This window comes from Mustela putorius, unplaced genomic scaffold (assembly GCF_011764305.1).
Source record: "Mustela putorius furo isolate JIRA1106 unplaced genomic scaffold, ASM1176430v1.1 tig00003976_pilon_pilon_pilon, whole genome shotgun sequence".
Lineage (NCBI taxonomy): Eukaryota > Metazoa > Chordata > Mammalia > Carnivora > Mustelidae > Mustela > Mustela putorius.
The window spans coordinates 2,459,722-2,484,132 of record NW_025422118.1 but is presented as its reverse complement, the minus strand read 5'-3'; the positions used below and the strand labels follow the sequence as shown (position 1 = coordinate 2,484,132).

The window sequence follows — 24,411 nt, the reverse complement described above, 5'->3', positions numbered from 1 at the left end:
TATCAGATAAATTAGATTTTAAACTAAAGACTGTAGTCAGAGATACAGAAGGACACTACATCATGCTTTTGATATTTGAAACTAAATTACTCAGTACTGTATGCTCAGTTACCTAGAATAGCACTGTCATACAGCATATAGTTCAGGCCACAAATATGGTCACATTTAAATTTTCTAATAGCCATATTAAAAGAAACAAGAACTTGTGAAATTAATTTTCTAAAAATATATTTTTTATTTAGTCTAATAAACCTAAACTCTTTTCCTTTCAACATGTATTCAACATAAGAATTATTAATGGGGTATTTCATACTCTTTTTTCATACTAAGATTTTGAAATCTGGTATATATTTTACACTTATAGCACATATCAAATTATCCATGTTTTAAGTTCCAATTATCCATGGCTCCATAGGCTAGAAGCTACTAGACTGGGCAGTATAGCTCTGGAACACAATGAGTAATTTTTAAATATTAGTTGAATAAAAAAATTAGTGAATATATGAAGGAATGAGTGAGTGAATAAATAAATGAATAAATTCCCATTTTTACAGATCATGAAAATGAAATTTGCCAATGTGTGATACTTTTAGAATGTGGGAGAGCTGATTTTTGAATCCCTGTCTAGCTAAATTCAAAATGGTACTATTTCCATGATCCTGCATTGGCATCTTGGGTCAGTCTTTTCATCAAAAATGTTCAAGGACTCTTTTCTAAGGAAAAATAAATTCCCTACTATGACATTTAGAGTCTGCTACCAACTAACTCCCAACATACTTTTTTAGTCTTTCTCCTCTGCACTGCTTTTCAAACATAATATGTTCCAAGAAAATGGATTTCTTCAAGGTCAGGAACACAAAGGACCCTGCCAAGGGGATGGCTCAAAATCCCAGCTCTAAATTTTCCTTCTCCCCAACTCCTAGCTGCTTGCTCCTATTCAACACTGCAAGTAAGTAAAGATTTGATTTGTCAGGTCTCATTTTTATATCAGGTTAAAAAGCAGTAGTCTTCCTCACTAGACTAGACTTCTTTCTTATGTCCCCTTTTGTCTCTCCCCCAGGACAGTACCTAACACCTAGTAGCTAGAAAACTGTTGAATGAGTATATGATAGAAAAAATAAACCAGTGAAGGAACTCTAGCTATCTTCCAACTATATCAGGTACATCCCTACATGTCTTTGTTCACATGGCTCATCCCACTCAGAATTCCTTCAGTTTCTCTATATGCAAGGGTCACTCAAACATCATCTCCTTCATCAAGGCCCCCTCAGTAGCTTCTACTGGAGAGAGAGAGACCTCATTCTTCCCTCCTGCCTGCAGAACTTCATTTAACCTTCTCCCCACACACTAACATCATTCAGCTTACATCTTATTCTCTCTCATGGAATGTTAATTCCTTGGACTAAAAATGCATTGTCCCTAGCCTCCAACACAGTGTTTTGTGTGATGTGATATGAAAAACATGAAATATTAAATTAAAGAGGAGCAGAGTTGGTTTCAAAAAATGCCCTGACTTTAGAAGTACTGCATGTCACTTATAATTACTGAGTCTGAAATTCCTCCCCATCATGTGGGAAGCAAATTCTACCCTATTTGTGAAATAAAAGTCGGGATGAAAGAACGCAATACATGAAAACATGCTTTGTCATTCAGAAAGTACTATTCTAATTTTTTACATATATATGTCAAGATGGACTAAAGATTGGTTACTTCTTACTTTTTGTATCTTACTTATATCCAATATTTTCTCACTTTTTTACTGGTATATATGTTTAATACCTATCTACTTTCATTATAATATATGCTTCTTGAGGGCAGGAACGTTGTTTTGGTCAGAAGTATAACCTCAGTGTCTGTAAGAGGACGTGTCATTTAATAAATATCTGATGGTTGATGAAAAAAATATACATAAGGAGGATCCTGAGATGTTGGCAGCAGTCTTTTTTTTAATTATTATTATTCCTCTAAATCTCCCAATAAAAACAGAACTGGATAGCCAAAGCAAGGGGGGGGGGGGGGACCTCACAGACAATAGTCATAACAAAACTAGGTGACAAGATATTTCTATGAACCTCAAAATACAAGCAAATAAAAATAAATCAATAAAAGCCATAAAGATACTGTATGATATCAGCATCTGTAAAGGGACAGAGAGTGAAACTGATGGACCTCAGACTAGCAGAACGTCCAATAGCCAGTGGGTGCTCATGAGAAAGTGACATTCCTTTGCTTCTATTTCAAAGCAAAATAAGAAACTTCAGGAAAATGATATAAGAGATGAAAGAGCAACATAAGAATGAGAAAATTCACAAGTTAGGTATAAGAACCACAAAAATAACTGGAAATAAAAGAATAAATCACTTTGGAAATAAAGACTAAACAAGAAGAAAGAGATTATGAATACACACAATGAATAATTCTCTAAGAGAAGTAGAAGTCAAAATGAAGAAAACTTTGTAAAATTCTTAAAGAAGAGATACAAAGAGATTTAATAGCAAGTCACAAATTGGAGAAAGACAAAAGTTATCCAATATAATAATATAAGAAACCTTGAAAAAATAGCCAGAGGAAGGGGGGGAAAGAAACCAAGTACACTGATATTTCCTAAAATTAAAATTAAGAAAGTATATATCAAAAGAGAATTATCTGAATATTGATTCAGAACAACTACTGAACTTTTAGAGTAATGTTAAAATTCGGTTGGGCCTTAGAGAAAATAACTTATTTACAAGGGAAATAAAATTCAATCACCATCAGACTTTTCAACTGTGATGATTTATTCCCAAAAACAAATGGAGTAATATATCTTACATTCTCAAGAAAAGAAATGTGACCCCAACTTTTTATATCCAGCAAAACTAACATTTGAATTTAAAAGGCCCAAAGTGAAAACAGACAAGAACTCAGATAACTTTGTTTTCATGAGACTTTCTTGTATCTACTGGAATAAAAGATTCAAATAACCAAAATGACTGGAGAGACATCAATATAAGAATTAATGATAGCATGATTTATATAATGACTTATAGAATCAAGATAAATGGAGGCTCATATATATAAATGGAAGCCCATGTAATGACTATATGTTCAGATAACGTGAATATAATTTTACAATTTAAAAATGGGGAGAATTAATGGTCATTACTAAGGCTTTGAGAGTGTAGTTTCTCATTTGCTGTGGACAAGACCATAACAAAAAATTTCCCACTAGGTTTTTTTTCTACCTGCTACTTTGCTAGCATTCAGCCTATTGGGAACATTTTATCAACTCTGTTCACTTACATTGCCTAGATCAGCACTGTCTAGTATAAATGTAACATGAGCCGTATGTGATTTGGTAATGGTCATATTTCAAATTCTCATCTGACTATATATGACTAGTATATTGAACAGTGCATGCCTAGATCTCTGCTCTTGCAAATGTCTTTTGCTAAATCCTTCTGTATTGCTAATAACCATGCAAGTTGTAATATAATTGGTTTGGTAAAGGGAGGCTGGCTTCAGTTTACATGATCGTCTCTGGAAATGGAAACTTACTTCATGTTCCTGTTATACAAGCGTGACAGTGACACCTGTGGATTGAACAAGTTCTTTTTTAAAGGGCTATTTTGAAGATTATGATTCTCACTTTGGAGGAACTATGGTGATTGTCAGCGACTGGCAGCAGAGGGAATCACAAGTAAAAACTCCTTAAATAAGAATTTATTGACTTTTGGGCACCTGGGTGGCTCAGTGGGTTAAGCCGCTGCCTTCGGCTCAGGTCATGATCTCAGGGTCCTGGGATCAAGTCCCGCATCGGGCTCTCTGCTCAGCAGGGAGCCTGCTTCCTCCTCTCTCTCTCTCTGCCTGCCTCTCTGCCTACTTGTGATCTGTCTCTGTCAAATAAGTAAATAAAATCTTTAAAAAAAAAAAAAAAAAAAAAAAGAATTTATTGACTTTTAATTTAAAAAATGGGGAGAATATATGCTGTAAAAAAAGATTTATCAGTTAATATATAGAGGTGTAGTATTAATATGGTTATTTTGCTGGATGTTATGTGTGTAATATTGAATAAAGTAAATGAGTGCTTTGGGGATATTCTAATTTTGTCATTTCCTGAGGCTTTGAGAATCAAGATGCTCACTGTGGGAAAAGAGTAAACAGAAGATAATGGGATAGTAAGCACAAAACTCTGTATTTCTTAGTTCTGTCCACTAAAGAAACCTAAAAACAATTATAAACTTAATACGACATCCCTAGCACTCAAAAACCATACCAATCCTGAAATACCATTCCACACTAAAAGAGACTGCCTTTAAGAGGAAAAATAGGCGATTCCAAGAAGGCTGTAAAATGAGCTTGGGGAATCCTGCCCCACTAACCAACAAGGAAACTATCCAAGATCACTACCACAGTCATGACACAAGGACTGGGGACAAACTTGAAGAGGCTTCCCCTGGCAAACATGAGACAATTCAAACTTCAAATGAGGTAGTAACTGCAATTGATCAAAACCCATCACATATGTTAAATCTCTGCATTCATAACAGTATTTCTTAAAAGCCTGCTTGGTCACCTTTGCAGAAGGATAGGGAATCAATTCCTTAATTGGAAAATTGGTAAAATAAAGGGACAGAATCAAGTCATTTTTTTCCTGCCTTTTCTAAAGGAACTATAGTACAGAGTATGGACTAGAGAATGAGGAAAACTGCCTTGTTCAAAATGAGTGTAGTGGATTAATGAAAAAGAAATGATAAAAGAAAACCATTTTGCAACTTTTGGTGAGTTAATGGACCTAGGCATTCCATGTCAGCAGCTGCTATCGTCACAAAAAGAGAGACCATCAGATACTATGCACTTTTTGATGAAAGAACCAACACCATCCCACTACTGCTAAATGCATCCAACCCAAATCCTATCCAATTTCTGGAGCCACCTGCCCATTTGCAAGGAACAGAAAGGATAAAGTGCTAAATGAAACCCAGACATACATAATCAGCAAAATCTATACTTTAGAAAACTCTATGGGTCAAATGCCCCCTGAGTTCTTTTACAAGTAAATTATAAGGAAAAAAGCAAATGGAGGGAAAAAAACTGATAGATACCCAAGAAAAAAATACATCAAGCTTTTAAAAAGGGGGCAAGACTAGATTTTGGTAATCAGGGAGGCACACTTTGTAATCTAACTATAAAAAAAACCTGAAAAAATGCTTATGGAAAAGTCATCAGGACAGCAGTTATTCTTTGGTGGAACAAAGAGACTCAAGACAGGGATGAGGCAAACAGACGAACCAATGGGAAGATGGGCTACAGTCTATTTCTTGACTTGAGTAGTGGTTACCAGGGTGTTTGCCTTAGTAATACATTCTTCTTTGTAGAATTTTATATCTCTGCTTTATTTTTAATGAAAAAGTACAAATTCCAGTTTGAAATGCTCCTAACTGGCACCCCTAAGTGTTTCCCTAAGTATGACTCTAAAATATTAATGAAGACTGAAAAAGATAGAACACACACTAAAAATTAATTTGATAGACCACCTGATGCCAGAATTTAAAGTGAATTTCTGCCTGCTGCAAGGCATAAGGAGTTCAATTGAGATAAGCTATAAAACTAGAATAGTAATAAGATTTCCTTCATAAGATACTAGTGAGGATTAAATGAATTTGTATGTAGAAAGTACGCAGAATGGTGCCTGACCTAGAGCAAGAGCTATATTTAGGAATAAGCTATTGTTTTTATTATAAACCTCTCCAGAGTCAGAAAAGATATTGTCTGCACTCCCCATCCTTTGCCCAAGCTCAGATTTGTACCAACAAAAAAATCGAACAACTATCCGTGGTCATATGATGTCTTGAACCGATGAACATTTACTGTTTGCCCTCTTTCTGCATATATCTGTGGCATTCACTCCCAATTCCCAGCTCAGTTGGGAAAGGCAAACTACTGCATATCTACTGGTAGACCCGGCTTCCCATCTCACCAGCGAAAAGATGGGTAATAGGGGCAGAGACAGGGGAGCCTGCAGTGACTCAGCATCTTGGGAATGACAGCTTTAATGGGAGGCATGGATTCCTACCATTGCAAAACCTGTCAGCTAGGGTAGGAAAAGATGCTTCCCACCCAAGCAGACCTTCCGATAAGTTGAAGAATTTGCAAAAACTAGGAACTGGCCAGGAGCTATGCACATAGAGTCACATTTAATAGGCTTAAAAAAAAAAAAAAAAAAAAAAAAAAAAAAGATTAGGTAATTAGCTAACCAGACACCAAGAGAAGTAACTTCTTCCCAAATTTATTTACAAATTTGACGCAAGTTTAACCACTGGAGAAAAATGAAAAAAAAAAAAAAAAAAAAAAAAATAATTCTGAATTTCTTCTGAAAGCAGAACAAAACAAAACAGTAAAAAGTTGTTATTATTTTAAAAATTAAAAATTTGAGGACCAATTTAGCCTCAAATATGGAAAACAGATTATACAACTATCATTTTTAAGGTATGTTTCTGCTACAGAAAGGTGCAGGTTTATAAAACAAAATAAAAGGAGAAACAACCAGAGAGTACATTCAAATTACTATGTAATATAGGGAAATTTCAAGTCAGCAAGGGAAACAACATTATCAAATAAATGGAAATGCAAGATTGATAACAATTTAGGAAAAGTAATAAAGCCATAAAACAACTAGAAGAAATATATAGAGATAGTCAGATAATCTCAGGATGGGTTGAGATTTTTAAACATAAAATAAAAATAGTTTGAAATAGAAAAGATACACATATCTCACTCCGTGGACATTAAAATGTTCTGCATGTCAAAAAATACCATGAAGATATTTAAAAGAAAATGGTAAACAATATTAACCATATGCATTTTAAAAATGCTTATTTATATAAAGAGCACCGGAAAAGCTGTAAAAGAAAGCTGACCTCTTCCCCCCCAAATAAGCAGAAAACACAAACTAAAAACGTATAAAAGAAATATGCATGGGGGTGCCAATGTGGCTCACTCAGTTAAGTGTCCAAACCTTGATTTCAGCTCAAGTAATGTTTCCCAGGGTCATGAGATCAAGACCCACACTGCGCTCCATGCTCAGCATGGAGTCTGCTTGAGATTCTCTCTCTCCTTACATACTGCCCATCCTCCAGCTTGAGCATGTGCTCTCTCTCACTCTAAAAGAAATAAAGTCTGTAAAAGAAATATGCACGTCCAGGAGTGCCTAATGGCTCCATCAGTTAAGCATTTGCCATGGGCTCAGGTCACAATCCCAGGGTCCTGGGATCAAGCCCCTCAGCAGGCTTCCTGCTCAGTGGAGAGTCTGCTTATTTCCTTTCTCTCTGCCCTTCCCCCACAAATCATTCTCTCTCTCTCTATCTCAAATAAATCAAATCTCTAAAAAAAGAAATCTGCATGTCCAATAAAAATATGAAAAAAACAATCTTACCAGTAATGACAGAAACATTTATATATTTTTAAATGTTGCCATTTTTACTCATAAAGTTGGTAATATTTTTTTAAAATATCTTATAGTTTTAAAAAATTTCATATTATCAAAGGGGAGGAGAAATCAGCTTTCTAAATCATTTCTTTGAGAAAGATATACGCTTTTTGGAGAGTGATTTGATGATATGTATTAAAAAACTCAAAGACACATTCTTCAAAGAAAGAAAGAAAGAAAGATTGATTCTTCTTGACCAGAAATTTCTTTTCTGGAAATTTATCCAAAAAAGATTATCAAAGATTTGAGCAAATATATACAAGGTTTTTTGCTAAAGCACTGAATACAGCAGTCAAATAAGGATACATTTATATTCTGGAATTAATCGAGGATCATATTCAAATGAACTATAGCATATTAATTATTAAACTGATGTTTAATAAACTGCAGTATATTTATACTGGTGTAGTGAAAAACAAAGTTATAAATGAAAACAAAGGTTTTCAAATTAGGATGGATGTTATTCATGGACATGGACCATGATTCCTCATGCATTGCTAAGTTTCTTCATTTGACAATTTTTTAAAAGGTTTTATTTATTTATTTGACATAGAGAGAGATCTTAGTAAGCAGGCAGAGAGGCAGGAATGGCGGGGGAGGGGGGAAGCAGGCTCCCTGCAGAGCAGAGAACCCAATGAAGGGCTCAATCCCAAGACCCTGAGATCGTGACCTGAGTCAAAGGCAGGGGGTTAACCCATTGAGCCACCTAGGCACCCCTCACCTGACATTTTGAAACAAGCATTCATGGAGTTGTCAGCTCTGCACTGGGCATAGTACAGGGAACATCGGAGGTAACAGTCCCTGTCACGGATCTCATACTCTAGCCGGGGAAGCTGATAATAATTAAGATAAATAAGTAGAACACGGAGTATGTTTGTCATGATTGCTCAGGAAGAAAAAAAGAAATGAGGGGGAATACAAGGTTTGTGTAAGAAGTATTTCGTATTTTAAAGTGGCCCAAGAAGACCTCATTGTGGAGGGCACTTCTGACTGAAGACGTGAAAGACGTGAGGAAGGGATCACGCAGGCATCTGGAGGAAGAGAGCAAAAAGTAGAGGGAACACCACAGAGAAAAGCCCCCTGTGTTCCTGGTGCAAATCGTAGGTCAGAGTGACTGACACTAATTGAATCAGAGGTACAATCATCTACAGGCAACAGCCAGCATGCTCCCCATGCTGCCACACACAAAAAGCAATAGCAAGAGAGAGATTTTATTTATCCATATGTACATGAGACCCGGGAGAAAAGGGTGGAAACAAAAGCTGGTAAAACGTGCCTTTGAACGTCATTGTAGCTATATGATTACGTAACATGTATTTTTTCTTTGTCATTGATAAGTTATCTAGACATTCTATACTACTATGTATTCCTTTTCTTTTTTAAAAAAAAGAAATTTTAAAAAATAATTTTTACAAGAAAGAGTGAGCACATCTTGACTCCCACCATCTTGGAAGTTCACAATCAAAAAGGGAGAGATCACACATGTTTCAATGAGATTCTCTTTCCGCTCTCTGGGAAGAGACCAAGCAACAGATGGAGCAGATCTTTAGGGGTATCTAGTAAGCAGAGCCACAGGTATGAGCCACTTCAAAATCTGGGTCCCCTTGTCCATGGTCCCTTATCCTACAGGTTCCCTAGTGGGTCAAATTACTTACCTATGTAGACTTCTGAACAAACTGCAGGGCAATGTGGTAACACCCTCACTTTGTAAGCTCCGAAGAAAAACTGCCAAGGGAGCAAGATGTGTGGTGCATTTTGCCCAAATCTAAATCTCCCCATGGCTTTTAATCTTTACCTCTCCAAATGCCTTTCTTCCCATCTTCAGTATCTATAGAGAGGACAATCAGAAACAGACCCTCGGACTCCACTCCCTGTTGCTGTCAGTACTGCTACAGCACTGGGGGAAAGAACTGAAAGGATAAGCTCTGAAGAAAAAGAAAAACAAAACAAAACAAAAATAATGGAGGGCTTTAAAGGAAAAATAAATAAATATCTCAACCAGATTTACCATGAATATTCAGAAATAAAGTCTACATTCTCACAGCGTAGTACTGTAGCGTCAGCATTACCCAAGAACACGCTACAAGTACAATTCCCAGGGCCCCACCCCTGACGTGCATCATCAGTAATTTTCCCAGTGGGACAGAGCTCGTGTGATTCTGTCCTATCTAAAGAATGCTCCAAGTCCACTGCAGGAATTGTTTTCTCAGACTCTCCCACCCTCTACGTAAGGAAAGATCATTTGATTGAGGGCTTCCGAATGGTAAGAACTTTCTGTCAGGAACTCTCCATCACTGCTCTGTGCTCTGTGGAGGTTTCTGAAAGTGGGGTCTCCTGATGATATCCACACCTACCAAGGCTCATTTACTTTGTTAGTGGTCTGACTGGGCTGAAGCTAAGCCATTCACACCTGCTCTAGGGCAGCCTGAGGAGACAACGTGCAGTTCTGCTTTTCTCATCCTGTTCCCTCAACTGTGAGCGATCATGTCTATCATTGTGAAATTGTTTCGCTGGTAAGTTAATCTCTCTAGATAATAAACACTGTCCTCTTATGAAAAGTTCTGAGCCCTTTCTTTCGACAAGGAGACTCGATGAAACATTCTGTATCTCTGTTATAAATAATCCTGTAATTTTATCTTCGATTGCTCAATAATACCTTCTTCTCCCAGCAGGGTGGGATCATCCCTTTGCTATTAAAACTGGCACACACTGAAGGCCCTTAAGTCCCAATGTGAAGGGGCCAGATGGAAGGTATTCTGAGATTCTCATTTACCATTTAATATGTACTTGGTCTCTGAGGTCGCCTGTACAAAAAGTTCAGAAGAAATTACAAATTCACTCATTTTTCTGTGTCAGTTCAACTAAGCAAACCATCCTTTATAATTATAAAGGGCGGTTATGGTATTGGAAATACCTTCTAATAGGAAATATGCAAAATAAAACATTCAGTAAAATGCCTATTCCTTGAAAAAATAACTTAGGTAGTCATAATTTCAGAGGATCTTTCTATATCAGACAGAGACCAAGTTTAGCAAAGTAAGGGTCCCATGAGCTTGGATGGTATGTGCCTTTTTGCTTTATTTTTAAATAAACTTTTATTTTGGAATAGTTTTAAATCTACAGAAAAGTTGAGATGGGATAGTACAGAAAGTTTCTCTATGCTCTTCACTCAGCTTCCCCTTATGTTAACATCTTACATAACCATGATATAGTCTTCGAAATGAAGAAATTAGCACGGGTACATTACTATAACCTCAACTCCAGACTGCATTAGGCTTTCACCAGTTTTTCCTCTCATGTTCTTTTTCTGTTCCCAGATCCAGTCCAGGATACCACATTGCATTTAGCATGTCGCTTTTTAGTTTTCTTTTACTCCAGCTTCTGGATTGGAACTTCATATAGAATAGCCACTTATAAAGGGCTGTTAATTAACTAACACAGCACCCCGTGTTTTATAACTGGTAGCAATTCTGCTCTGCACATGAGGCGACCCATCCTGCAGTGTCACCAGTCAGCCTCTGAGGTTCAGCCAACCTTACCCAGACTTTGACACCATCTCAGCTAGGCCTGGGGTTGGAGCAAGAAATCTATTTTGGGCTCACATAAACTGGACAATCTAACCAAGCACTACTGATTCCTATCCTTGAACATAAAAGCCAGTTTGATGGGGGAGCAATTCTTTGTAATAATACTCCCAGAATGGCTGGAATGACAAATTGTTTAGGAGACTATAGTTTTTGTTTGTTTGTTTGTTTGTTTTTTAATTATCAGTTTATTCAAAGGTTACAATATGACCAGGATCTGGGAAAAGGTGGGAAAAACATAAATCACCCATGATTCCTTGGATAGGATCCTCTTGACAAACTTCCTGTGGAGTTACCTCCTCTCTGGCCTCCCACACCCTCTTCTCAGTGGATTCACCTCTAGAACAATGAGGGAATGAGAGAGAGACATGCAGAGGAAAATAAACAAAACCCTTAGCCAAAAGTGAAGTTCAAAAACAGCTCATCCATACCCTGGTCCTCAGGGCGGCTCCAAAGGGATGGTTTCTGGGGGTACAAAAATGCCTTCCTGAGTGGAAGCAAATGTCTCTCACATCACTGTTAATTCAAGTTCTTCAAAATATCTCTCTCTCTCTCTCTCTCTCTCTCTCTCTCTCTCTCTCTCTCTCTCTCTCACACACACACACACACACACATTTCCTAAGGTTCAATTGTGGCCTTGACACAGGATCTCCAGGACCCTTAGATATGAAAAAAACAAATAATCAAGTCTAATTCTTGGAGATACTTAATACTAACCACCCAGATGGGAAATGGGGAAGGCCTGGAAATCAACCGGGGGCATTTCTTAAATGCATTATACCAAACTGAGGATTTTCCTTTTTTTTTTTTTTCTTTTTTAAATTAATACATTGGCATAAGAGTTCAATGACAATGCATTAGAGAAAAGAAAAAAAAAAAATTTAACTAAAAATATAATAAAATTTGTCAAAATAGAAAGCACTGGAAAATATGCAACTAAACAAATAGAAAATCAGATGGAGAAGATACTCAAAGCCTTCTTAAGTGCAGCTCTCCCATGAGCCACAAGACACAAACCCCCACACTCCTCTGAAGCTCCATCCTTCCTTGAGGCTATCTCTGGCCAGGTGTGAGGCTCTGGAGAGAGCTATGGTACGTCTTTCTCAGTAGGACCAAGCAGCCACCTACGAAATCCCCTACTTCCCACCCCTGACGTGAGTGTAGGTCAACAACAGATTTACCTTTCCTTAATTCCGAAGTAAGGATGAATGTCTGCATCTGAACCTACTTACCAACATCTTAGCCATATTATTTAGTTCAAAAATGTGTTGAATACACCAGCACTGTTAATGGTCCTTAGTAAAGCAATCTCATCTAGGTGACTGCTGTCACCATGGGTGATGTCAGTCGGCATTGTTCAGTTTGAACAGCACTAGGATTACTGCACCATTCAGTACAACTATCTCCAAACTTTTGCTTAATTATTTTTTTTAATTTTCTAAAAAATGCTATGATTGCTTTGTATGAATACAAACATTCGTCTGAGGTCAGAAGCACTTGCATCATCCCTCACTTCTGCTGTCATCACCCATTTGAGTTACAGAAAAAGGATGACAGGGAGTACGACATCAATGGCCAGCTAGGTCACGGGCCAGACAAAATTTCATAGCCATTGCGTAAACCTTTTTAGAAGTCCCTGTCTCCTGACAGCACAATCTGAATGAGAGGGGTGGGGTGGAGAGACAGGCTCAGAGGCAGAATAGCAAATGTCCTGAGAAAGCTATTTTTAAGCCTTAAAGTGACGTTGAGGTTAGAGGTTTCCTGAACCATAGAGCTTTATCTTAAAGCCAAACCATATGTCTGCACTGTAGAACCATTAGCTAGAAGCATCTTAGGCGGGTAGGAATTTCATGTTTATAACAAGGTAAGTACACAATCAGATCACAAATACTTTAAAGTCACTTTTCCACCTCTCTCCTTATGCTTGCAATGATGTTTTTGTAGCATTCTCTGCTCTTCTTTATAAAGAGCCCTAAATGTGCCCTTAAGTAAATTGTCCTTAGATATAATAAAGTCATACATAAACCATTCTCTTGTTTTCCTGTGATACACTAAAATAAAATTAGGTGGTGAGACCCCAAGAGGAAAAGCCAGACTCGGAACACCAACGAACAACCCTCTCTGGCCAAGAGCAAGAGGAGAAAACCATGGAGAAGTGTAGCAGGCTAAAGGAACCACCAATGGAAGGATGGGACTCTACGTGTGGAACAAAGTGGCACAGGGACGCAAACACTGTTTCTAGCCATCCTACCTGTGAGCCCATACTCATGCTCCACACAAAAATGCCCACAGAGAAGAACACAGAGTTGGAAGCCCCACCCCACCATGAAGACAAGGCCATTTCTTCCCCACCTGACTGACTCTACAAGTGCATTTTCACTCAGAGAGAATCTAGAAATGGAGGAAGGTCTTCTCTGACTGCAGTAGCAGAAGTGTGGCTTGTTAAAACCATGGGAAACGACCTGGTACTCCAGACTGCAGCTCTCAGAGCATTGCCCATGAATACCAAGAGCCTAAAAGCCTCCTGAGTCAGGACAGAAAAGAAGCAGGGAATGAGCATCCCTCTCCGAGGCCCAAAACATGCCTTCTCATAGAAATTACATTGGAGAGATTGGTTAAGTATAGTCGAAAAGGTTCTCTAGATTCTTGGCCTCAGGAACACGATGAGCTAATGAGGAGGAGTAAAGCATGTGGAAATCTAACCAGCGTTTAGAGTATTAGTTCTATGGATAAAAGGTTCCAAACTCCAGACAACAGATTCACAAATGAATTATTGAACAAAATACACGTGTACTTTGGTGACTACTGAGGGGCTGGGAGAGGGGCTCGGTTTTTGCCCGTCATCTTAAAGAAAGGCACTGCTGGGGGAAAACGGTCTGTGGTACTCTCCAGTGTCACATCTAAAATTGCACGTGATACATGCCCCCCCCCCATGTGGACAGCAGTGTCTTCAAGCCCCTGTAGTAGTTGCCCCTTCACATCAAACCCAGCCAAGACTGTTCCCCCAAAGGCCAGGTGAGCTACCCTGCTTCCTTAGCACCTCAGTGTTCTCCTGGGCTCTGGGGGATTGTCTCCTGTGCACTTATACCTCTCTGTACAAAAGCTACTTCCTCTTGTCAATTCTTGGCCCAGTCAAGTCCCCCTGGGATAAAGAACCATGGAAAAACAGGTAGATGGACCACACTATGGGATTGCCCTCGGTGATGTAATCTTGAATTGAGGGAGGGGTAGGGATGACAAAGCCCTGCGGGGAGCCAGATCTGGTATCGGTGGTGGACCTATACCCCACAGGAATCAGGGTGTAAAATTACTTCCTTGGCTTTGAGCAAGATTTAAAGTTTATCATATTACACATATATGATATGCTCTGTCCGTCCCCCGAACCAAAAGAAAAAAAAAAAAGTTGGATTTTGTCCTAATCTGTTTCATAGATCAGTACATCATTGGACAATGTTTTAAGATGGCATCTAGCTTTTCAGTTGTCTGACATATTCACAGCTACTTATTAATTTTCTACTATTGCTGGGCATCAAAAATGAAAAGATATAGGCTCTGACCTTCAGAAACCCATCAGGAAAGGAGAGAATGACACATAACTGGGTCAATTTATTTCAATATGTGATATGTTCTATCATAGACAAGGGAAGGCATGGCAGATAGAATAACTCTTCCTAAGAGAGCTGGGGCTTTCCTAGAGGAACAAATTTTGTTTTGTTTTGTTTTAAATATTTTATTTATTTATGTGACAGGCAGAGATTACAAGTAGGTAGAGAGGCAGGCAGAGAGAGAGAGGAGGAAGCAGGCTCCCTGCCGAGCAGAGAACCCAATGTGGGGCTCAATCCCAGGACCCTGGGGTCACGACCCGAGCTGAAGGCAGAAGCTTTAGCCCACTGAGACACCCAGGTGCCCCCAAATGTTTATTTTTTAAAAAACATTTGTTTGTTTGTTCACCTCCTTATGATGGGAAGGGGCAGATGGAGATGGAGGAGAGAAGCAGACTCCCTGCTGATCACAGAGCCTCACACAGGGCTCGATCTCAGGACCCTGAAATTATGACCTGAGCTAAAATCAAGAATCATCCAACTGAGCCACCCAGGCACCCCAAAGAAGAAATGTTTAAAATGCATTTTGAAGGATGGGAGAGACTTTGCCAAACCTGTGAAATGTGGAGACGAGAAAGGAGACGGCGCCATCTGGAAAAGGGAAGAAAGGCAGCATAGGATACTTGGGGGAGGATATGATGTGGACGGATCAGCACCGGCAGGAACAAAGAGAGGCTCGAGATCTAGGATGAGAAGGGAAGCTGGTGCTCACAGCCCTCCACACCCATCTGTAGAAGAGCTGTTTTGACCGATGGATTGCCAGTCAAGATTATACTTCTTGTGTAATCCATTTGTATTTCCACTAATAAAGTTGGCACAACGACTCCTTTCCCGTCTCCACCTGACTTGCAAGGGCCACTTTGCAAGAGAACCAGCTAGGAGCCAAGCTGCAGGGAGCACACTCAAGAGGGAAGTCATTTCAGAATCACCAGGCATTAGAGCTGTGCTTCCTGAGACACCTGTAAGTGTGTTTATTCCTGCTAAGTCAGCTGGCAACAACTTCAAAGCATGGGTTTCTCAATTAATTGTAAAGTGGCAATCAGGCTGTGGGGAGAGCGACATGGAAGAGTTAGAGGGATTCACAGTGGCTGTATTCACTCAATCCCCAAAGAAGCAAAGAGGACCTAATTAGAAACAAAGCTAATGGAACATTTTTCCTGAGGTGCTTTTCATAGGGAAACTTCTTACACGTTCTTCTTGTGATACAAACATATTTGTATCAATCAATCACGTTTTTCTTGTGATACAAACATATTTGTATCAATCAAAATCCATGAGGGTGCTGGATACAAATATCTTATGGTAGCGTACATTACTGTGACACAGTATAGACTGTTCTAAATGTGGCGCAAGGAGCCAATGCTTGAAACCACAATGCTTACTCCGAGATACACAGACCTCGCCGATCCTGAGCTGCCGTCATAGGGTAGGACCATCTGACCATCCTTTGGGGGCTCTCACTCTGGGGCTATGTACACTGAGGAACTCCTTTAGAATCATGAATTCATTTCTACCTTCTGTCAGAGATGGCATTGCATTTAAGGAACCAGGGAGAATGAGAGATAAGAGAAGGACTTTATAAAATCAAGAAACATTCTTCTGAACAATTATATAATTGTATAATTTTGATAATATTTATCATTATACCATCTAAGCTGGGATAATCTAATTTCCATTCTACTTTTCCTCTCTTTTTTTTTTTTTTTTCTCAACAGATACCCATCCATGGTACTTTCATAGATCAAGCTTCGATCCGATTTCCACTACTGCCATGTTGTTTTTGACATTATTACAGACACCTGTAAGTATATTTAAACAGTCCACTGGCTAAATGAGACAAATGAACACTTTAAGAAATAAAATCTTTCCTATTTCCCTACTTAAAACAACATCCTTACAGACTACCCAAATGCCCCTGTCCTTGTGCAAACTCTGAAGGCTAATCATGTTGCCTTTATTTGGTCAAAGAGGTTGTGTGTTAAACCACATGACCTGGAGCAAACCTGCTCCAGATGCATCTTTTCTCATTCATTCAGTGCCATCAAGTTCATGGGCTTTTCTGGACAAATGGTTTCAAAAAATGTAGCCAACCATCAATTATTCAGTAACTGATTAAGTAGGCTGTCAATTACATGATTCTCTTATTTCTCAATTTTCTCTCTCTTGACTTTTGGCCTCTCCACCATCTTACTGCAGATAGCTCTTTCCCAGAGGACACACACTGCACACGAATAGAGAGAAGATGGGAGTCAGGCTGGTGGTCTCGTAATTAGCTGCTCAGGGCCCCATCAGCCCTGAGCATCCCTGGAGAATGTACTTTAGGTCAGAGATCCACAGATTATGGCCAGCCCAAAACTGGCCCACTACCTGCCTTTTCAAAAAAAGTTTTATTGGAGCATGGCTATGCTCATTTGCTTTCAAGTTGTCTATGGCTGCTTTTTCACTACACAGACTACCCTGGGGTCACGACCTTGCCTGGTGATGGCGGAATAGTTGCAGTGGAAGTCAAATGGCTTCAAATGCTTACCTCTTGGCCCTTTATAGAAGCAGTTTGCTAAACCTGTCTTAGGCACTTGGACTAGTAAGTTCAGCTTCTTATAGCATGTTCTAATTAAGATGAAGCCTTCCATTCTCTAGTTCATTTCCCAGATTTCACACTGACCCCCAATAGGAATCTTCTAAATATTAAGGCCACCCTAGTGCATCAGAAATGTAGAAAAAGCTATTTTGGAAGGATACCATTAACTGCAAATGAAAGAAAACAGTTAATCAAGGAACTTTTTATTCTAAGGATTATTTTTTTCTCATATAATAAGTCAAACGGTAATTCAGCTCCTGGGTTACTTTTGTTAGTGGCTCAGCGACTAACAAGTACCTGGGTTATTTTGATCCTCGCAGCTTGCCATGCTTAGTCTATCTGATTCGTGCTTTAGGTTACCTCTCCTTAAGGCCCTAAGGTGGTGGTTAGAGTTCCAGTCATCTCATGCTGACACAGCAATGCCCAGCAGCAGAACAATCTTCTCAAGTCTATTTTTAAGATTGAGTGAAACTATTCCCATAACTGCCATTCCTACTCTCCAGCTGTCTTGCCTTGTATCTCAGTAGCCAGCATAGCACTGCATGCTACCATATTCAAATGATGACTGGCAAAGACACAAGGGCCACTGCTTACTCCAATCAAGATTGAGCCCTTGGAGCTGGGATGGATATTTCTCTCTCCTGAGGCTTATGACTTAGCTGAGAAGGACCCTCATGTGAAACACACAGAGGGCTCTGCCAGAAGGAAAAAGGAAAGGGAACATCAATGTTGAGTAGGCAACCAACGTCAGCTGTAGATTGGTATGAATCCCTTTTCACCCCTATATGCATAACTCACAGGGTATGTCCAATCAGAGATGAGCAAGTTGCTCACCAGTTATAAAGTACAGTACTTCATTATAACAATAGAGAATATTTTGTATTTTAAAGATAAAAATAGTTCCATGAACTATCACCATGAACTCAAGTACATCATTTTCTCTCTCTGGAACTTAAAAGGTTAAAACAAGATGAAAATCTCTTCCAGGTCTGGAATACAAAAACCATTATTAATTCAAAACCTTGAATAAAGGAACACTGGGTATTTGAATAAATATTTTATTTATATGTTTTTATATTTATAAGCTGCATTTTTACACAAAGGATATGAGCTAACCTTAAAAAACCTAAATACCAAAAGGGAAAATAAGTAGTCATGGGAATTGGTGCTGACAGATAATAAGGGAAGGAAAACATTAACGACAGAGGTAAGGAGAGCATACAGAAATGCAAACCGCATGTTCCTGGAGAGTTGCAGGAGAAGTCACCTAAAAATTGAGTACCTAGCTCTCCATAATTTGAAACAAGAAGGGAAACACAGTAAGTTATAAGACTGACAAAACCCATTAGATAAAATCACAATAATGGTTTAGAGACAGAAGAGATTTTCTTGACATTAAGACTTCAGATAAATTTCATTCATGTCTCCTCATAAAGAGGACATCACAATAAATAGTATTCTTAGTATCAACATTTTAAAGTATGATATTTGGTTAAAGTAATATTACCCACTGAAACAAACAAACCCTAATATTTCAATACCTTAACATTAAATGCAAAAAATTTGCTCTTGCTCATATAACATTCAATGCTGGGGTTTCAGGCCACTAGTTTTCCATCTTGTGGATGCATTCCACTCCAGGGGCTCAGAGCTATCTGCATTCAGCTATAGCAGACTTTCTCAACTTTGATGCTATTGGCATGTTCGAGCAATGCTCTGTTCTGGAGGGCTGTCCTGCGCATAGGATGGTGTTTAGAAGCGTCATAAGCCATAATCATGACAATCAAAAATACTGTCAATAGTCCCCTGGGGGATAAAATTGCTTCTGCCTGAGGACTGCTGAGCTAAAGTTTGGGTCAAGAAAGAGCAGAGAGAGCAGATCTCCTTTTTATTGACATCTAATTTACACACACAAATGATGAGATCGTAAGTGTTCAGTTCAATGAGTTTTGAAAATTGTTACATCTCTGTAATAATCACCATCCAAAACAAGATGTCAGTCATTTCCCACCCCTAGAAAATTTCCCTGTCTGGTCAATCCATCATCCTCTCCCAGGCAGCTACTTTCTGATATCACCATAGGTTAGTTTTGTCTTTTCTTGGGCTTCATATAAGTAGAATTACTCAATATGCATTTGTTTGTATTTGGCTTCTTCTGCTCAACACAGTACTCTGAAGCTCACTCATGTTGTTGCATAAATCAGTAGTTCTTTCCTTCGTACTGGTGAACAGTATTCTACCGTATGACAATACTACAAATGTGTTAAATCTATTAGCAGCTGCACCCTTTCTTTTTTAAATAATTTTTCTTGAGAGTGATGTGCGTCACTTCTGTTCACATTTCACTGGTGAGAACTAGTATTATAACGCATCTAAATGTAACAAAGTCTGGGTAGTGATGTCTTTACTGGGCAGACCCTTGTCAGTGATGATTCTGTCCTCTGAAAGTTGGAACATAAATCTTGGAGGACAGTCCATTAACTCTGTCATATCTCGTGTTCAAATGGGAGATCTATTGATTGTTTTGGGCCTTTAGGCTAAGAGGTGAAAGTTGCTTGAAGTTCTTCTATTACGTATATAGTAACTTTTGAAATATAGCCTCAAAAACTATCAGTGGGGGTACCTGGGTGGTTCAGTCAGTTGAGCATCTGACTTTTGACTTCAGCTCAGGTCATGATCTCAGGGTAGTGAGATGGAGCCCTGAGTAGGGCGCCATGCTAAATGTGGAACCTGCTTAAGATTCTCTCTGTCCCGGGGCACCTGGGTGACTCAGTGGGTTGAAGCCTCTGCCTTCAGCTCGGGTCGTAATCCCAGGGTCCTGGGATCGAGCCCCACATTGGGCTCTCTGCTTGGCGGGAAGCCTGCTTCCCTCTCTCTCTCTGCCTGCCTCTCTGCCTACTTGTGATCTCTGTCTGTCAAGTAAATAGATTAAATCTTTAAGAAAAAAAAAAAAAGATTCTCTCTGTCCCTTCCCCTCTGCTTCTCCCCCACCATTCATACATTCTCTAAATAAACAAATAGAAGCTATCAGGTTTGCAAACATTTACTAGGCAACTATGTTAAGTAAAAAAGTAAACTAAGGGGCGCCTGGGTGGCTCAGTGGGTTAAGCCACTGCCTTCGGCTCAGGTCATGATCTCAGGGTCCTGGGATCGAGTTCCCACATCGGGCTCTCTGCTCAGCAGGGAGCCTGCTTCCCCCTCTCTCTCTCTCTGCCAGCCTCTCTACCTACCTGTGATCTCTCTCTGTCAAATAAATGAATAAAATCTTTAAAAAAAAAAGTAAACTAATACTGCAATAAATTACCCACAAGTTCTAACCAAATATTCAATAACCAATCAATACCCAAAGCAACGAAGAACTTTTAGCTAATGAATTAGTGCTTTTCTTTTACATTTTTTCCTGAAGTCTCAATATTTAAAAAATAAATTGTTCTTGATTAGAACATGATTGACAAGGTATAAACAGGAATATATTTGAACAACCATATGATGTTTAAAATCTGCAGACCTGTGACACACAGAGAAGACTCAACTTGAATTTCATAGATCTAAATATATTTGCTTTAACTTAAAGAAAAAAGATGTTCATAATAACAGAAATGAAAATCGAATATTTATCACAGTTGACTATGAATGGAAATACCTATTCATGAATTCATGAATATTTTCAGAACAAAATCTTTCCCACAATTAAGGGGTTGTGACCCTAAAAATATATTGAGAAAACATAGTAGTCTTTTCTGTTTGAATAATGCTAAAAAGTAAAACAGACCAGCATTCTGTTTTATTTTTACTAATGATAATATATTAAAAAACTTAATAAAAATACATAAAAGTAAAACTGTGATTAAAGATGAGTTGATATAAATATATCCCTCATTTCAAAAAATGAGTATATCTATTGCATCATATAAAATAGACTTTTTTTACATATTTGCATTAATATGCCACCATATGGTGATCATTTTTGAATTGCCTAACCTGCCATATTCACAACACTTCATTCTTTATTGTCTAAAATACTTGATTTGTACACAGTGTGCATTTCTGTATATATGGAATACATGTTCTCAACATGTATTCCATAAAACAGCTCAGACATGGTGGGTGGTGGGTTTGGCTGGTGTAGGCCTGGCAAGAGTCTCATAAGGATCTAGGGAAGTTCCAGGGAAAAATCTCCCCCTGAAAGAAGGATCTGGCTCAGAGACAAAGGGTCCTGAGAAGAGCACCTGAAGAAGGAAGGTCAGAACCAGTAGCAGGTACTGGGAGGACAGAAGTCCCAATATGTAAAGGAGAGCAGGCTTAGGCACACAGTCGACTTTAGAGAGCTGGAGAGCACACAATGAGGGTCCTGGGGTTGCAGCTCCAAGAAGCCTGAGCAAAAAATTAGGCACCTGATGTTAGGACAGCTGGTCATTAGAAGCAAACTCCAATCCATTGGGCTGCATTTGTGTCCAGGACTTTTATGGCCAGGAAGCATGGGCACTGACAGGAAGGGGCCACTGCCACGGAGTGGCAGGGTCTCAAGTAAAGGAGGAAGGACAATTTAATAGCTACCTAAAGTATCCAGTGGTCCATGAGGTCAGGACAAGTCTTAAAGCAGGCATGACTCATACTTATTTTAAGAGTCATGGGACAGATCTTCATCATCCCTTCCCCAAAAATGGTCTGAGGTTGCCCCAGCTGTGGGAAGGAAAGGAACACAGAAGTTGGGAGTCAGGGACACCCAGAAACCACAAGCTGAGCATGACCTCCTACATTATTAAAACAAATAAACAAACAATGCAGTTGAAGTAAACTGACATTCTTTTATAAGAGCCTGAGTGCACCTTTGTAGGGAGAAAGCTATTACAGGGGTTCAATGGGCAAAGTAGATTCCATTCTTAGACCTCCATAAGGTCTGATACTCTCTTTGCAATAATCAGAAACTTGTATATTTCAATTCCAAAATGCCTTGAAACTCCATTATGTTCTACATTTTAAAAAGTCCTTTCCAGAAAGATGGTAACTGAATCTAATTTGCAATGCATGCCTAGTCATAATGTTAATTCACAGAAGCTGTATTAATAATATCATACACTTCAAAGTGAATCCTGTATATTCTATCGAATTAACTGGAGTTGTTCAGGCGCCTGTTAACAAGTTGCTGAAATGCAGAAGCTTTTGGGTCTGTTGGGCAGTCATAGCCCATTACAAGTTGTATCAAGGCAACTCCAGGGGCAGGCAAAAAAAGAATTGCTTCTCTTGGTGAAGGCTTAGGCACTGCTTTTGGATAGCATTAAGAATGACATATCCATGGATTCCAGATAACTATTATGTGTGGACTTCATTTTAGGAAATATTAGTTACGAAAGGCAACCTTAGAAAATGTCTAAATCAGCAAGCAGTTATTTGCTTCAATAAAGGATTTTCTATTTAATCAGTAACTATCATTCATTTATTCATTCATTCATTCAATAAGTGTTTCCTGAACCTTCCCCCAAGGAACATGTTATGAGGAAGACATGATCGTTGCCCTGTAAGAGTTGACACCCCTAAAGGCAGATATTAACAATTAGGGAGGTGACAGGTACAAACAAGATGTTCACATTAAAATAACAGAGGCACAATTTCCAGTAGGAAGTTCAAGGAAGGCTTCATAAAGAAGATGGTAAAGACTCAAAGATAGCAGGATTTTAATTGTTAGTGACTGCAAGCAGAAAAGATTAACAACCTAGACATGCAGAAAGGAGTGGGCAAAGAATGAGAACAGGAACAGGAAGCTGTAAGGCATGCGTGGGGCATGGCAAAGGGATCTGTTTGTCTGAGTTTGGATTTTGAACAAGAGTGGGAGTTAGAATTGTAAAGGTATGTTAAAGCTGATTCAAGAAGAGCCATCAATGCCAGGGAAAGGAATGTGTGATGGATTTTGTTAGAAACCAGAAGCTGCTAAGCTTTCTGTGAAGAGAAAGAACAGGATTAATTCTTACTTAATGAGAGAAACGTTTGCCTCTGAAATGCTGTGTATCTTCCACAGGGACAGGAAATGGAGAGCAGCAATATCAGATAAAAATGTCACCATATTTGGCAGAGAAGTTATACCGGCCTGAGCCCACACAGTGACAGCCAATGTCACATGAGCTGTTGCCTGGAGGAGGTTCAATTTTGCTACACGAGATGTATCACAGTCCTGCCAAAATGGAGTATAAATTTTCAGATGGGGCTTCAAAGAAAGGAGGCTCTTCCTCCCCAAAGAGTTTCTCAGTGGCTCCATCATCACTGGCCTTGAGAATATGCTGCATAACAGTAGCACAGGGGCATAGGATCAAACCATGACCAAGTTATGGGTGAGAATCTGAAGAAAGTACTGGACATTCCAGGACAGACCAGACTCTTTGGGTTCAGATCAGTGGGAGCCTCAGAGAAGATCAGCTCAGAAACAACTTTCTTGGAGTTGCCAGTGAAGGATACTCATCAATTCTTTAGAAGGGTGAACTACAGACTGCTCTGAAAACCCACTGTCTATTCTTATGTTTTGCTGCACATAAGCCTATCCAGAAAACCGAATATCACTTCTGTTGGGGTATAGATGATATTATTCACAGCACATCCTCTCATCAGGGCTACAGACTGCCATGAGGAATGACTTCTCTAGGACCCATCTGAAATTTAAAGTCAGGATTCCTGTGTCAGAGAGCATGTGTTTGGAGGCAAGAACAGTAAGTTATGGTTTTAAGCTTGGATACATGAAGGATAGGAGCTGAGTATGACTGAGTGCTTGAGTTTGGGTGACTGGGAGAATGGCGACACTCCCATCAGAAGCTAGTTGGGAAGAGGAAATTATTTGGGTAAAATGATGATTTCAGTTGAGAACATGCTGAGTTGCGCTGGAAAATCCTGAGAAAGATGCAGGCACTGGAAAGATAGGATAAAAGATCAGCAGTAGGGTCAGAGCACATGATCAAACATTTCTCTAAACAAAATACAAACCAATAAAAAAAACTACTCTTAGAGTAGAAAAATTCACTTACATATAGCTTCCTAGAACTATATCTCCAGTTTTAAATGAGGTACACCTTAATAGTATATTTATTTTTTTATTATTATGTTCAATGAGCCAACATATGGTACCAATATTTTGCAAATTATTGATTCTTAATTTATGATCAAAAGCACACCTGAAGCTCAGATGTCTTAAAG

The 24,411-nt window shown here is 38.9% G+C and overlaps 1 protein-coding gene and 1 non-coding gene across 2 annotated transcripts in view; one reads left to right on the top strand and one right to left on the bottom strand.

Moving 5' to 3' along the window:
* The window catches only part of ZMAT4 (zinc finger matrin-type 4), a 362,525-nt gene that overhangs the window by 178,274 nt on the left and 159,840 nt on the right, over nt 1-24,411 (bottom strand). The gene's annotated exons all lie outside the window — the stretch shown is intronic.
* Nucleotides 3,136-3,262, top strand: LOC123389501. The gene has a single exon (XR_006604096.1). It is a non-coding gene; the product is annotated as a small nucleolar RNA SNORA32 (small nucleolar RNA).